General features: G+C 36.5%; 1 protein-coding gene across 1 annotated transcript in view; it reads left to right on the forward strand.

The window, feature by feature from the left end:
- The window catches only part of Bmpr1b (bone morphogenetic protein receptor type 1B), a 312,069-nt gene that overhangs the window by 22,099 nt on the left and 276,042 nt on the right, over positions 1–13,928 (forward strand). The window contains exon 2 of the mRNA XM_074041397.1: positions 982–1,047. The gene's annotated coding sequence lies outside the window, so the exon portion shown is untranslated. The remainder of the gene's footprint in view (positions 1–981; positions 1,048–13,928) is intronic.

Genomic DNA, 13,928 nt, shown 5'->3' on the forward strand with positions numbered 1-13,928 from the left:
TAGAATTCTTGACTGATATGGTAATTTTGAGCTACATATGAATGGATTTTATTTTGTGTTAGCATTAAGGAAGTTTTATTTCACTAAATCTGGCAGTCATGTCACTTTGTCAGTTTAAACCAGACATTAATTTTCTTGACAACTTAATTGGATACTAATGGAATAAAGTATTGTTATAGTCTTATTTTTTAACCTTAGTTTGACCACATAGTCATACTGCCTTCATTTTTTCCTTTTTTCTGTATCTTTCTTGTTTTGAAAAAATACAGAAAAAACTGGAGTGTATGAAAATAGAGAAAACATTTCATACCTAATTAAGATCAAATTGTGGCTTATAAGTTTTAATAGATTTGAATACTTACAAATGCTTATGGAAACCTGTATTTGTTTTGTTATTTATTTATTTATTTAATTTTGCAGTACTGGGGCTTGAACTCAGGGTCTACACCTTGAGGCACTCCACCAGCCCTTTTTTGCTAAAGGTTTTTTCTAGATATTGTCGCGTGGAATTATTTGCCTGGGCTGGCTTTGAACTGTGATCCTCCTGATCTCTGCCTCTTGAGCAGCTAGAATTACAGGATCGAGCCACCAGCACCTGGCTGTTTTCTATTTTTTAGTAAATAAACTTGGTTAGAAAAATATTATGAATAAAAATCTAGTTCATGTATTTATTCCTCAAATCTGTGACTATCCTTTTATTTAAGAAAAATTCTTGTGTTAAATAACACCCCCAAATTGCAAGTCTGCTGTGATGTTTTATTTGGTTCTTTTTGGAAAACTGTTAGACAAACTTGATGTGGTGTGTGCTCTATTATTTTGGATAGTATATATCTTATAATGCATAAACAAGTACTTCAAATTTATAACTTTGAGGTGTATACCATTGATTATGCATTTAAACTCATAAGTGATAACTCACACTTTTCTCAAGCCAACAGATTTAAACAAATAGCAACTAATTTTTTTTCTCTTTGTTGACAGGGTGGAGTTCAACTTTTTCTTAGCTGTGAAAGGAAGGGAAGGTCATTTCATGCCTTGTTGATAAAGGTAAGGTCATAGTAATTATTAAAGAGTTTGGGGTGTTTGGTAGGCATTATTATTGCTTTTTGACATTTTGACTTTATGATATGCTGAAGTCAACAGAAAGATAATATGCTTTATACAATGAATGGAATGTGAAGTTGTTCCTTTATCACTAAAAATAAGCAAGATAAGGAAACTGGTATAAATCAACCTGACAAAGTGGATATGGATTTGTTATATAATGAGCACAGAACCTGTGCCTCTCATTTGAAATATTGGCTTACACACTCAGTTTGCTTCTCAAACATTTACACACTTGGTAATAATTCTTTTCCCAAATATTGATGATATCATTACTAGAACACTTTCCAGGTTAATACAGCTAAGTTACAAAATTATGTTGTTTTCAAGCAAATCGAATCCATTATCCTTTTCTTGCTGATAGTTCTACTTGGCTTCACTGATTTTGGAGGGAAAATGTGAAGTGGGTAGTGTAGACCTTAGAGGCTCCACCTTTGACGAGGTTTCCTTAACACTGGTGACTGTTCACTAGGACACTCTTCTAGCCATTTTGTCCCTATGGTGTAGCTGTTTTATATATGTGCTAAAGTGTTAAGGTGCTGTTATGAATTCTTTACTTATGTTTAATTCATTCTTCAGAACAAGTATGTGAGGACTGTTCTGTTACTACTTCCATTTTATACAAGTTAACTTGAAATATGGAAGATTAACAAACCCTGCCTACTAGTATCCATGTAGTAAGTAGTAGAGCTGGAATTAAATTGAGGCCTCCTGATTTTACTGACAAGCTAAACTGAAAATCTGTAACAGGGTTTAAATAATTACCCTGTAGCAAAATACCTTCACTTTTACACATCAACTTGCAGCTTGAGATTCAAACATATTTTTGGCCAAATCTTATTTTTATGTAAAAGTCTGTATTTTACAAATAGTTCTTAATTTTTTATTACCAGTTTGGTTTTGGTTAGAAACAAAATATATAAAATTTTTTTTTTTTGTCGAAAAACCAGTGGAATGACCACTGTTTAATCTGTATAATTCTAAATTGTTAAAATTATTAATTGTCACCAATATTAATATAATAAATATAATTATTAATATAATCAAATATAATAATTAGTTGTTAAAATTCTAAATTGTTAAAAGGTGAAGATAACATTAAATAAGGTAATAGAATTTTCACCTTTTGATTAGCAGTTGATAATGTTTACTAGTTTTCTTCTTAAAAATTGCTCTGGGAATTATTTGCTTCATTATTTGTTGTCTTCTGGAATACTTGCCAAACCTTACAGGATTAATAGCAAATTCTATAAGAAGAAATTGCTGTGGATGTCTTGGAATATGAAGTGCACAGGGATGTGGATTAAATGCTTTTCGGATGAGGAAGTTCTTTGTTATAACATGATTAGTTATAGAACAGGGCATGTCAGAAAATCTTTGGGGTGGAAAGTTTGGGATACAGAGTGGGTTTTCATACTTGATTCACACTGTGTTTGGATGTAAAGGCTCGTGGATACAGTAATTGTTAAGCTCTGTAAGATTGACTCTACTGAAAGTATGCTTCTTTAAGTTTGTTTTTTCGTGTAACTAAAGGTAGCTCTGTTGTGGCAGCTACCTGAATGAGAGCCCCAGTACTGGGAGAAAAAAAGAGGGCTCTAAAGGGTTCAGACATAAACCTCAATTTTTCATGTAATTATATTTAAGGAGAACAAACATTTCTTCAATGTGGGATAAAAAAGAACTGAATGTAAATTAGCACTCTTAAGATCTGGCTGTTAGAGAATTTATGAGTCAATTTAGAGAGTAGTTTGATTTGTTTTGGTAATTATAGGATAAGTGAAATCTTAATGCAACCCAAAAAGTGAATAAAAATTTTTCACCAGGTGCTTCACTGAGATTAAACAAGTTCATTTTCAGTAAGACAGAAATAAGCAAGAAAAGGTAGTCATGAAAGAGTTGATTGATGGTTGTTCTGTGAGAACATTTCAGCGTAAGCTGTTGTAATAATGATGGAGGCTGTACTTTTTCCCCCTCATATCATTTCTAATAACAATTGAGCAAACAGGAAGAATGAAAGTTATACTTTTTAGTATATTTAACTTTAATTTACCCCAGTGAACTCTGTTAAAATTTTTTATATTTTAAATCTTTATAAATTTGCTCAATATAGTTTTCAGAGGGTTACTTTTGTATATTTATGAAGGATTTTATTACCTAAAATGACCACATTAAAAGATGCTAGCATAATTTTAAATAAGAATGCAGAAATAATTCAATTTAAAAGTATTATTATTATTCCTTTGGGTGCTATAAATAAAATCTCATTTTTTCGCTGGATTAAGTATTTTGAGGTTAAGTTTATTTTCAGCTTTTACAAAATGTTTTTTAAAAATTTTAATTGCTTCATAATAATTGTATATATTTGAGTTACAGCATGGTATTTTTTAGTCCATGTACACAATGTGCAGTGATTATCAGCGTATCCATCACCTCAGACATTTACCAGTTCTTTTGGTTGGGAACATTCAAAACTGTAGCTAAAAATCTACATTGACTTGTGGGATGGATGGTTATACTCAGAGGCCCATGTGTTAAAGCCATAGTCTCTAGGGTGGTCGGGATGTGCTGTGGACTTTTAGGATGTGGGGCCTTATAGGAGGTCCTTGGATTGTAGGGCTCCTGAACTTTAAGGGGATTATGAGATCCTGCTGGTTCTCTGTCTTTTTGCTTCCTCATGTAAAGGATCCATTTCGCCACCACTCCTGCCATGATGTACCTTCCCTCACCAACACCCTAGAGTCATGGGGCCATCCAACCTTGGACAGGAACCTGCAAAACCATGAGCAAAAATAAGCCTTTTCTCTTTATAAAATAGTTATCGCAGGTGTTTAGCTGTAGTAATATGAAGTTGACTAACGCACTTGGTTATCAGAATCACAGAATTTTCTTCAGGGGAGAGATGGTTGGGAAGACAACCAAAGACAATAGGTCTTCTTTTTTTTTTCTTTAAAGTTTTGTGCAGTACTGGGATTTGAACTCAGGACCTCACACATGCTAAGCAGGTGCTCTACAACTTGAGCCATGCCCCTTGCATTAATGCCTGGGCTGGCCTGGACTGCGATCCTCTTATCTATGCTTTTAACATACCTAGGCTGATAGGCACATGCCACGCTGCCCAGCCTTTATTGGTTGAAGGGGATCTCACAGACTTTTTGCCAGGCTGGCTTCAAATCATGGTCTTCCTGAATCCCAAGTAGCTAGGTTTATAGGCTTGAGCCACTGCACCCAGCCTAAAAACAATAGGTCTTGATTGGGCTGCTGTCTCTTTCCCCAGGTTAGGATTTGGAGTCTTGGGCGGGGCATTAGCAATCTTTTGCTGCACCAGGGTCAAGGGTTTTGAAAAGGTCTCATCTGTTTTTGACTCATGCTTTCTGTTTGTACTGGTTAATCTTGTCAATGTGCTGTATCAAGCCATGCGTAGCACATATACTCTGCGTGTGTGTGTGAGGGCCTTTCCAGAGAGGATTGACATGTGAGACGACAACTGAGGGGGAAAGACCTGCCCTGAAAGTGGGCAGCACCATCAATAGGCTGGGGACCCACATGGGATGAAAGTGGAAAAAAGAGCTCCACTCTTCCTGACCAAGGTGGGTCTGTTGCTGCTGCCATCGCCTGTTGCCTTCAGACTCCAGCTTCTTCAGCCTTTCAATGCAGACTCACACCAGCGACTCCCCTGGGAGCCTTCTGGTCTTCAGCTCAGACTGAGTTCCCCTTGTTCTGAGAATTCCAGCTGCCGGGATCTCTGCATCCTAGCTGGATTGTCCAGCTACCAATAGTGCGAACCAGTCAAATGAATCCTGTTTTCTAATTATGTATACATTCTGTTGATTCTGTTTCTCTAGGGAGCCTTAGCCCTAACTGATACACAGTTGTTGATGAGCATTCTACCCCAAAGACAAAAGCCCTTTTACCAGGACTTGTGACATTAGAGAACCAGTCAGGTGGATTGGCTTCAGAACTGGGATTTCTTAGTCACTAAATTGGAATAAATCAAAAAAGCAGGAAAAACATCAGTCTTTGATTGACCCTGCCAGAGATAGAAGAAGGTGTCCGCAGGATCTGTTCCCTAGGGATAAAATTTAGTATTAATGTAGAGTACAGAATTCATCTTCATTCCTGCCTTGCCTTCACTGTTCCCACAGTGTCTGGCTTTGTAAAAATATGGCAGAATGATGGGAGCTGCTCAGCCTACAAGTTACATTTTTAACTACATTCATTAAACAATAAGGCCAAGGAATGTGGAGACTGAAATGTGTATGTTTTTTCCAGAGACATCAACTATCAAATGCACTGAATTTCAGCATATATATTGTCCAAGAATGTAATACTTAATAGATCAATTAAAACAATATTTTAGTGAAAATAATACCTGCTTATTGCAGAGATTTTGTAGCAGAAGCTAAAAACCACCACTTGTGTGTCAACACTTACCTATTTCCTGTGTGCCTGTGTATATTCACTGGTGTGTACGTTGGAATAATGATCTAGTTGTTGAAAGGTCTTCTAACAGTCTTAATGACAGCATTAGCTTACGTTATTTTGTATCAGATTTTATCTCCAGGATGATTCCTGATAGTGGAATGAGAAGATTTTTTTTTTAAAGACGGGGTCTTACTTTGTTGCCCAGGTTGGTCTGGGACTTAAGATCCTTGTGCCTCTGTCTCCAAGGCCCAACCTAAGAGTATTTTTAAGGCTTTCCTTGTTGAAAGCGTTTTGAGTCAGGGTCATTCCGTGTACCCCACACTAGCCTTGAATTTGCTGTGTAGCTCAGGCTGGCCTTGAACTCTAAGGTTTTAAAACACGTTGCAAAATTATCTTTAGGAATGCTGTACGACTTATATTATCTTTGCTAATTAGACAGGGGAAGATTTATATTCCATTGTTTCAATATGCTATTCCTTGATTCCTTCATAAGTTTCCTAAAAAACAAATTTCAATGAATTTAGTTTAAAATTCGAATTGACTTTTATTAGCAATTTATGAATTAGATAGCATTCCTGCAAATTTAGAAGAAACTGCTTGGATGAGGTAAGCAAAGATGGTTAGCTTTATCAGAAGAAAAGGGATGATGAAAGCAGAAAGAGGGAGCAAAAACTGGGTTAGTCATTTCGAAGTTAACTCTTCTCAGAGATAAAACAGAGAAGACTTCCTTGTTATATTGGCACAGCTAAATCATCCCTTCACATGGGTTGCTTTGTATATCTTATTTTTTGGAAAACGTGTCTGTTTCAAAGTTGAGCTTAAGTATGTGACATACAGGACTGGTGACTCCTTTCTGTTTAGCTCTGCTCTGTTGGGTCTAGTGTAGGAAGTTGGTTGAAAATTCCTGCCTCTGAAAATTTTATTTAACAGGGTTTTCTTTTAAAAAAACTCTGATATGCTAATTTTTAGACATCCGTATTTTAACCTCTGTGACTTTGCTGTTCATGTGCTTGTCAATTTATCTGTTACAGTTGGAGCTTACTGTTATTTTGTTGAAATTCTTAGGTTATTGAAACTGGAATCTCCTTTCGAGCTGAGGGTTTGCTGCATGGGTTTTAGTGCTTTTAGCTCAGGGCAGTGTTCCCGATTCACACCAGTTCTTTGTCTCGTGAACACAAAGAATGCAAAATGTTTATCAAGTTTATCTTGTCTAAGATAAAGCTCCTGCATGAGACAGGGAGGGGTCCTGCATGGGTTTCTGGTGAAATGACTTGGTCTAGGCGTTTAATCCTGCTCCATGGTATTTCTCAATCTCTGTGATAATTAGTATGCAGAAAGCAGCATTCCAGCTGACTGTACCCCCAACACTCTGATCAGACTCTAAGGTCTTAGCTGTCCTCATTCAGATCCACCCTCCTTTCCCTCTTCCTGCCCACCTGAGCCTAGGGAGGTTACTAGGGAAGGTAAGTTGGACTGACAACTTCTGCATTTTGTCTGCAGCTCAGGTTAGAATGGAATCTTCCAGGGGCCCTTTTGTATTTGCTCATTATTAAGATTATCAACCCTTTGGCTATCATTTATATAAAATATTTTTAGAGTGTGTTGCTTAGTTTCTATTTTTTAAAGTTATTTTATTAGTATATAATAGTTGTACAGGGGATACATTATGATATTTACATATGTGCTAATTATAATGTATCTTAGTTAGATTTACCCCTTCCATTCATTGTTCTCCCTCTTCGCCCCCTTCTTAGAACAATTTCAACAGGTTTCATCCTCCTGTTTTCACATATAAATACAAAATACACCCAGCATATTCATCCTCATTCCCTCTTTCCTTGTGCTACCCCCCTCCCACTGTTACCTATCCCTGGCAAAGACCTATTTTTGCCTGCTGCCCTTCAGTTTTTTTAAAAGTGTATATTGATGGTCCAAGGGGTTTTGCCTTGGTACTTCAGGTCTGTATATATCATGCTTTAATCAAATTAATACCCCCCCCATTACTTACTCATTCTCTATCACCATGCTCCCCTAATATTCAACAGTTTACTGTACAGTGCATTATTTTGAATTCATATATAGATGGATTCTTTTAATATTTTTCATTCTCTACCATTTTCTTCACCTCTCCCTCCTCCCATAGTCCCCTCAGACACTCACTAACACAATTTTGTTTTTTCTCTCATTATGTAGAGATACATATATACACACATGTATATGTGATAATATATATACTTTTATATGTCTAGCTTCCACATATGAGGGAAAGCATGCAACCTTTGACTTTTTGAGCCTGGCTTACTTCATTTAATATTTGGTTCTTCTTTATGGCTGAATAAAACTCCATTGTGTATATATATCATATTTTCTTAATGGATTCATCAGTCGTGGGACACCTGGGCTGCCTCCAAAGCTTGGCTGTTGTAAACAGTGCTGCAATGAACACGGGTGTGCAAGTGGCTCTATCACATCCTGAGGCACGTTGTTTTGGATATATACCTAGGAGTGGTATTGCTGGATCATATGGCAGTTCTGTTTTTAGTTTTTGAGGGACCTCCATATTGCTTTCCATAGCTGTTGCACTAATTTATATTCCTTCCAACAGTGTAGAAGTGTTCCTTCATTAGTAGATGGAGTGTGTGGTTTGCTTCTGGACCTCTACTGTCATTCAGTCTTCATAACAATTTTAGATCATAGTTACTGCTCATAGCTTAACATCTTGTCTAAGGTAACTCAGCAGGTAAAAGAGAGCTGGCATGTGGACCTGTCTTAGGACTACCCTAGTCTTCCTCATAGATCAAAACTAACAAGGCCCCCTTAAAATGATGAAGGTATTAGTGGAAGGCAGCATGTACAGATTTGGATTTAATTAATGCTTTATTTGATTCTTATTTTTCTAGTATGCCATGATTGTGCTTTTCCTATTGATTGATTCAGAATTTCTTGTATAAATTTTTTTCCCATTATGGTAGAATTAGATCAACAATTTAGGAAAATATTTTGCCTACCAATATCTCATTTATACATTGTCACTAAATTCATGTACATATGGAAAACACTACATTAGAAAAAAGCTAGTGTTTTTGTTTTTATTACAGGGTCTTGCTTTGTAGCCAGGCTAGCCTCAAACTGTTGGCACTCATCTCAGCCTCCTAAGAGCTGGGACTGTAGGCCTGTACCACCATGCCCAGCTTGGAAAATTAGTTTTTATAGCAGAGTTTGATACTTCTTTAAAAAAAAAGCCCTTTTTACATTGAAAATGGTGTCTTTATACCAATTATGTGGATTATTGAAATTTTTCAGATTAAATATGAATTTATTTCATTATAGGTTTGCTATAGTTTTCATCTTGGGCTCAAGAGAAGTAAATACAACAAAAAGATTTTTCTTATTACATAAAAAGGTAAAATAATAATCTGTATAAATTAATTAGTATTTTCTTGGACTTTTAAAAAAACATGTGAAATGCTGTTGAAGTATATGTACATTTATTTACTAAAAAATAGAATTTTCCTAGCAACAATGGCCTTTCTTAAAGGTGATTGAACATTGTGTGTCTTTGATTGGTTTTCATTGAAGAGTTGGAAGACTTCATAATACTTGTAACCCATGTTTGTTCTATAAATTCAAGCCTGCAAAACAAATAATTAAAATGGTTCTTTAACCCCTACAGAGGCAGGAACTACCCCTTTTGTCTTTCACAGGCTTCTGGGTGAAAGGTATGCAACACAAGGAATTGACCATGAGAGGATCTGGGTTCAAGGTCTAGGCTATGGCCAGTGTTTTGACCTTTAGTGTTGATTTGACCTCAGATGATGTCCCAGGCAGCTTCCAGCTCTGGTAAATCTTTATAAAACAGGCTGAGATATCCTAGAGTTGCATATAAATGAAAGGAAAGTAGGTGTCTTACACTTACGAACCTACCTAAGTTTGTGAGACTCTAGATAATGCTATTTTCCTTCTCTAAAACATTGTGACTCACAAACAGCCTGTGTGTTGTTGAGAAACTGCCTAGTGCCTCTAATGCATACTGAGGTTTGGAGCTACTGCTACGAAAAAGGCTCCTGTGTTGTCGCCCCCTCACTTTTCTTTTTCTCCAGTGAAGATTTGGGGAGGGTGATGTCTTTCCATGAGTTTAATTTTAAAAAAAATTGTCTCCCTTTACATATAGGAAGATTTTCTTAAAAGCGTGCAGAGACTAATTTGGTAGTCTTTGTGTTTTTTCTGTTCCAGGATGTAAGGACTATTCTATCACCAAATATATTCTGTGTTTTCATATGGAAACAGATGCAGATCTGCCTTCTGTTGGAAACAAGGAACATTATTTTACTCATCAGAGTTTAGCTTGTGGGTGGGCAGCGGGAGTAGAGATATCATATTTAGCTGGCAAATTGCCATTATGCCTTTCTGCTTCCTTATTATCAGCCATACAGTTGCCCTCCACTTGTCAGGTGCTGGCTGACACTCAGCATACATTGGTTTATTTCATCTTCTTGACAATTCTTTAAGGATAGAAGACTTTACAGTCTTCTGTTTATAGATGAAGAAGATTGGAATCATCAACTTTTATTTACAGCGTCCAGGTTAACTCAACTAGAAATGGTAGGGTAGAGGTTTGAATTTAGGTCAATGTGACTCATAGTACTTTTAAAAGAGACTGTGGTTTTCCTATGGGGTCCTGCAGACCTCCCCTAGGATCATGAGGCAGAAGTAAATTAAATTAGGTTTTCAAAGAGACTTTATCAGATGTCATGGTTATAAATCTAGGAATTCATAGTTAATATTATCATTGCTATGATTTTGTTGGCAGTGCAAAGTAAATGGATAATTCACCTTCCGAGCTGCTTCTAGGTAGGATCATAACTGGCCTTCCCTTGTGTTTTTAGGCTGCAACCAATTCTCAGTTCGGGTTATTTCTCCTCCACTTCCTTTCCTAGTGAAATCTGTTAGAAGCATTGAATTGCTGACCTGGAAAAGTGACTGAGTTCATGTCTTTTCTTCCACGTGTGAAAGAATGGTATCAGCTGGATTCCAGAGCAGAGCCCTTTCTTTCATAAGGTGTTTGTGTATCCAAGGGGCGTTTTTGGGAGAGGATGACTATGAACTCTGAAAAACCACATGCCAAATCTGTATGTCTTTACATTTTCTCCATAACTTTGTGAAAAGTCTCAAAGGAGTCTGTGTTCAAACAAGATAGGACAGGGTTTTTTTCATTCTTTACTTTTTTTTTTTGCATCCCATCACATTGACATTCTAAGTGTTCTTATCTTACATTTTCTATCTCTGCTGCTAATCAGATATAACTGTGATCGCTCACTCCCCAAGAGTCTCTTTTTCATTATTGACATAACACCCTCATTTGTTTATATTTTTGTTTATATTTGTGTTTTCACAAAGAATTGCGGAAGTATTTGTCCAGGCAAAACAAGCAGCTTATTAATAATTTTTTTATTCAAAGGGGATAAATTTTATAACATAATATATGTATTAAGGAATATTTTACATAAACATGTTAATAGTCATTATAACCTATAGTATATTCCTTAATACATGTTAACCTTTTGAAATACATGATAATAAATATACTTTTAACTTATATGTCTAGCTTTCACATATGAGGGAAAACATGCATACAGTTATGTTATATAATATATTCCTTAATATACTTCACAAGCGTTTCATCTAGTAGATTTACTTAAAAGGTAGGTTCTAGATGGATCACTCTTTGGGGAGGTCTGGTCGATGCATATAAAATATAGAAAATTTATGTGGCACAGAATATAGGATACATATTTATATTGATTTTTAATATTAAATTATATTTTTGCCTCATTGCCATGATTTTTGTCTCATTGTCACAAATTCAATTTGTGACCATTTCTCCAATCCAGTGATTGAGACTTAAAATTTTTCTCATTTAGAGAGTTGACGGAGTAGGTGTATGGGGGTAAGATGACAGGATTAGTAGGAGCTATTTCAAAATGCAGAGTAATTGCTCTGCCTAAAGCATTTGCATTCACACTGTAGGAAAAACTGACCTGATAGCTTAATCCCAACAGGAGAAGATGCATGTGACCCCTTTCCAACTCCTTTGTAGGATTAAAGATTATCTCAGTAAATTAAATACATTTGAACTAGTTTAATTTTTCAAACTAACTTTTCGAATGATTTTTCTGTCATTCTTTGAGACACGTGATTTTATAAATCATATCTCTATTTTTCATTAAGTTGAAAGTTCTATAAGTAGATGGGCTGTTGAGTCCCTAGAACCTACTAAAGTATTTGTCATGTAGAGGTGTGTTGAAAATGTACTTAACAGTGCCATCACTTCCACCCCTAAATATCACTTAAATTTGTCTACTTTCATGCATTTGCACCTTCAACACCCTGACCTAGGGGTCTAAGGCATTATCATCTTTTGCCTAAGCTATTGCTTTAACTTACAACCTACTAAATTATTTTTTTTCTCTTATCGTAGTCTGGCTTGTTTTAATCTAATGTCCATCTTAAAACCAGAGTGGTTCTTGGGGATATACCCAAAAGACTGTGACACAGGTTACTCCAGAGGCACCTGCACACCCATGTTTATTGCAGCACTATTCACAATAGCCAAGCTATGGAAACAGCCAAGATGCTCCACTACTGATGAGTGGATTAAGAAAATGTGGTATTTATACACAATGGAATTTTATGCAGTCATGAAGAAGAACGAAATGTTATCATTCGCTGGTAAATGGATGGAATTGGAGAACATCATTCTGAGTGAGTTTAACCTGGCCCAAAAGACTAAAAATCGTATGTTCTCCCTCACATGTGGACATTAGATCAAGGGCAAACACAACAATGGGATTGGACTTTGAGCACATGATAAAAGCGAGAGCACACAAGGGAGGGGTGAGGATAGGTAAGACACCTAAATAATTAGCTAGCATTTGTTGCCCTCAATGCAGAGAAACTAAAGCAGATACCTTAAAAGCAACTGAGGCCAATAGGAATAGGGGACCAGGAACTAGAGAAAAGGTTAGATCAAAAAGAATTAACCTAGAAGGTAACACACATGTACAGGAAATTAATGTGAGTCAACTCCCTGTATAGCTATCCTTATCTCAACCAGCAAAAACACTTGTTCCTTCCTATTATTGCTTATACTCTCTCTTCAACAAAATTAGAGATAAGAGCAAAATAGTTTTTGCTGGGTATTGAGGGGGTGGGGGGGAAAGGGAGGGGGCGGAGTGGGTGGTAAGGGAGGGGGTGGGGGCAGGGGGGAGAAATGACCCAAGCCTTATAAGCACATATGAATAATAAAACAATTAAAAAAAAAAACCAGAGTGGTCATCCACGGATTCAAAACTAATGATGTAAGTTTTTTAGTTAAAAACCTTTAATACATTTCCACTGCCCTTGAGGTAAGTGCTTAATTAGTTGCCTACTATTCTTAGTTTGTATAAAAAATTGATCTCAGGTCAGACAACTGGAGGACCCGCTCAAATTGGATAAGAGGTATGACTGTCCTGGGGAAGTTGCAGAAAGTTCATGTAACCGTGCTCAGCTGTTACAGAATTTTTCAGACAAAATAAGATGACATTTTGTGAAGCATCACTGCAAACATAAGCTTTATCCTTAAGATTGTGTGAGTGACCCTGAGCTTTCCTTCTCTGTCTATACCCTTTGCAACATGCTCCCTTTGTAGTTCTGTTGAGATGTGGTGTCTATTTCCCCAACTCTTGAATCTAGGCTGGCCTTTGTGATTTGGCATAGCTAATGGAATGTGTAGAAGTAAGGTTGTGTCCTTTCTCTAATGTGGTCCTCAAGAGCCTTTGCTTGCTTCTCTTGTTTTGGAGCTCTACCACTGCTGTCAGAACAAGGACAGGCTAGCCTTTTGCAGGTGAGCAACCAGGGGAAGTAGAGCCAACTCCTTTTACTTGAGCCTAGCCCTACTAGACAAGTCTTACATGATCCCAGAACACCTAAGAGGCTTGGCCAAGGTCAGTAGAGTCCCTTATCCAACTTGCACCTGACTGCACATACTTGAGTGAGCCCAGCTGAGAACTGAAGAGACTCTGGGTGACCTGTAGAAACATAAATAATAATCAATGTTTGGAACCACTGAGTTTATCTGTTAATTATTGCTATAAAATAAAACTGTCTTTTCCAGCCAATTTCTAAAAAGCAGACAGTAAATATGCAGAAAACTAATTCATCTGCCTATTCCTAAGATTTGTCTAGAATGGTAGAGTTTGAACATGTTTTTATTATGAATTATTTTAAAAACCAGAAGGAAGAATACAAAGTATCTTTGTTTTTTGAATGGAACTACTAGATATATAATCAGGGAAGGAATTTTTATAAAAGATAGTCTGCCAAAATATCTAACTGCCTTGTGATTTTTGAAGGAAATGTTT

Source organism: Castor canadensis, chromosome 9 (genome assembly GCF_047511655.1).
Source record: "Castor canadensis chromosome 9, mCasCan1.hap1v2, whole genome shotgun sequence".
Classification (NCBI taxonomy): domain Eukaryota; kingdom Metazoa; phylum Chordata; class Mammalia; order Rodentia; family Castoridae; genus Castor; species Castor canadensis.